Source organism: Pteropus alecto, unplaced genomic scaffold (genome assembly GCF_000325575.1).
Source record: "Pteropus alecto unplaced genomic scaffold, ASM32557v1 scaffold75, whole genome shotgun sequence".
Taxonomy (NCBI): Eukaryota; Metazoa; Chordata; class Mammalia; order Chiroptera; family Pteropodidae; genus Pteropus; species Pteropus alecto.
In genome coordinates this window covers 4,304,323-4,307,542 of record NW_006440638.1, presented here as the reverse complement: position 1 = coordinate 4,307,542, position 3,220 = coordinate 4,304,323, and positions in this window count along the sequence as shown.

Here is a 3,220-nt window from a genome sequence, read left to right as displayed (position 1 = left end):
AGACATTTATATAATTTACAAAGTAATACCCCAGATTAGTCTAGTACTCACCTGGCACTATACATAGTTATTACAATATTATTGACTATATTCTCTATACTGCACATCCCTATGACTATTTTGTAACTACCAATTTGTACGTTTAATTTCTCTTTTTTCACCCAACTTCACCTCCCATCTGGCAATCACCAGTTTGTTCTCTGTATCTATAAGTTTATTTATTTTTGTTGTTGTTGTTAATTTATTTAGTTCTTTAGATTCCACATGTAAGTGAAATCATATGGTATTTGTCTTTCTCTGTCTGAATTATTTCACTTAGCATAATAACTTCCAGGTCCATTAATGTTGTTTTAAATAGTAAAATTGCACTTATTTATGGTCAAGTAATATTTCATCCTATATATGTACCACATTTTTTTTATCCAATCATTTATTGATGTACACTTAGGTTGCTACCATATCTTGGCTATTATAGATAATGTTGCAGTGAACATAGGGGTGCATATGCATATATCTTTTCAAATTAGCGTTTGGGATTTTTTCAGCTAGATATCCAGAAGTGAAATTGCTGAGTCATAAGGTAGTCATCTTTTTTATTTGTTGAAGAACCTGCAAAGTGTTTTATATAGCGGTGGCACCAAGTTGCATTCCCAGCAACAGGGCATGAGGGTTCCCTTTCCCCCACATTCTTGACAACATGTCTATTGGCCATTTGTATGTACTCTTTGGAGAAATGCCTATTAAGGTTCTCTGTCCATTTTTAATTTGGAGTGTTTATTTTTTGGTGTTGATTTGTATGGTTTTTTTAAAAATGTATTTTGGATATTAACCCCTTATCATCTGCATCATTGGCAAATATCTTCTCCCATTCAGTAGTTGTCTTTTTGTTTTGTTGATGGTTTACTTTTTGCTGTGCAAAAACTTTTTGGTTTGATGTAGTCTCATTTATTATTATTATTATTTTTGTTTCCCTTGCCCAAGAAGATATATCAGAAAAAATATGACTAAGAGCAATGTCAGAGAGTTTACTGCCTATGTTGTCTTCTAGGAGTTTTAAGGTTTCAGGTCTTGCATTTAAATCTTTAATCCATTTTGAGTTTATTCCTGTATATGGTATAAAAAGGTGGTCTAGTTTCATTTTTTTTTTGCATGTATATGTCCAGTTTTTCCAACATCACATTGAAGAGACCGTCTTTACCCCATTGTATATTCTTGACCCCTTTGTCATAGATTGACTTTAAGGTGTGGGCTTATTTCTGGTTTTCTATTCTGTTCCATTAATCTATATGTCTGTTTTTATGACAGTACCACCCTATTTTGACTGCTATAGCCTTATAGCATAGTTTGATATCAAGTAGCTTGACACCTCCAACTTTGTCCTTCTTCCTCAAGATTGCCATGGCTATTTGAGGTCTTTTGTGGCTCTTTTTATGAATTGTTTGTTCTATTTCTTTAAAAATGCCATTGATATTTTAATAGGAATTATGTTAAATCTATAGATTGTTTTCAGTAGTATGGACATTTTAATGATGTTAATTTTTCCTATCCATGAGCATAGTATATATATGCTTCCATTCATTTGCATCTCCTTCAATTTCTTTCTTCAATGTCTTATAATTTTCTGAATCTTTTACATCCTTGATTAAATTTATTCCTAGGTATTTTTTGATGTAATTATAAATTGGATTAATTTAATAATATCTCTTTTTGATAGTTTATTATTGGTGTCTAAAATGCAACAAGAGTGTATGAAAAAAATGGCGTAGATGATAGAGGCTCTGTACATCCCTCTGGCAACCAAATCAAAGTTGTGACAGAAACAAGAAGCAGCAGCAAGAAAAAATCGCCTGGGATCTAAAGGAACAAGCCATACAACTAGGGAGAAAATATTCAGAGTGAGGGCCAAGATATCATCCTGCAACGGCAGAAGTTAGGAGGGGGCAAGGATACGGGGCTATCTCGTCTCGAGTGGCTGAGTGAGAAGGAGGCTGTGGCAGCAGCAGACACTTCTTAAAGGGGTCATGTCTGCACCTGAGCAGAGTTTTACAGTGACGGACCTGCTTGCTCGGAGCACCAGTGCCAATTTGGCTGCACACAGGGGGCACCATGGACTTACAGGGAGACATTGTCGGAGTGAGTGCCAAGGCAAGACGCGCTCTGTACAGAAGTGACAGTGGTATCTGTTGTTCCCTGTTGAGCCCTCTCTCTGACCAGTGCACGAACACAGCTTGGCCATAGCTGTGAGGTCATCAAACTGGATAACAGAGAGTGCTCTGCCCAGAGGAGTCCCCGAAACCCCACCTCCTCTAACTCACAGTCCCACTCAAACCACTTCCAGTATTTCCTCAATGAGTCAGGTGCTCCCTGCTGAGCAGCGCCTAAACTCACACTGGAGGCAGCTGGCCATAGTTTCTGGTGTGGCTTTTTGAGGCAACTATAAGCACAACATCTGTGGATTGCTTGCTGAATCTTAACAGGTGGCTCTGGAGGTGTAGAAGCTTGGGTTAAATTTGGCCTGCAGCTGAACTCCTCTCTAGACTGTGTCACTGGGCATCTATCACAAATCTACACTAATAAGACCGGGAGACTTAGGAGCTTTGCTTAGTACATAGAAACAGACATGGAAAGGCAGCCAAAATGGGAAGACAAAGAACCAGAAACCATATGAGAGAACAGAACAAAGATCCGTATATAATGGACTCAAGTAATCTAACAGATGCAGAGTTCAAAACACTGGTTATAAAGATGTTCGATGAACTTTTTGGAAGTGTATATAAATTCAATGAGAACTTCAATAAAGAGATTAAAAAAAACATAAAAATGGGAATAGAAATTATAAAGGGAACCGGTCTGAAATAAAAAACACATTATCTGAGATGAGAAGCATATTAAATGGAATAAATAAAGTAATAAACAAAATGAATAAAGAAAAGGATCATATGCCCTACCTAGAGGACAAGAAAGCCAAGGATACACAATTAGAATGGCAAGAGATAAGATGACAAGACTATAAAAATAATTTAAGGAGCATATGGGACACTATTAAAGGTCTAAGTATCTGTCAGATCCCAAGATGTCAAACAACTATTTGACGAAATAATGATGGAAAACTTCCCTAACCTGGTGAAGGAAATGGAATAAAACCTCAGGATGCTCAGAGAGTCCCAAAAACCAGGGATCCAAAGAGGCCCACACTAAGGCCAACACATAATTAACATGC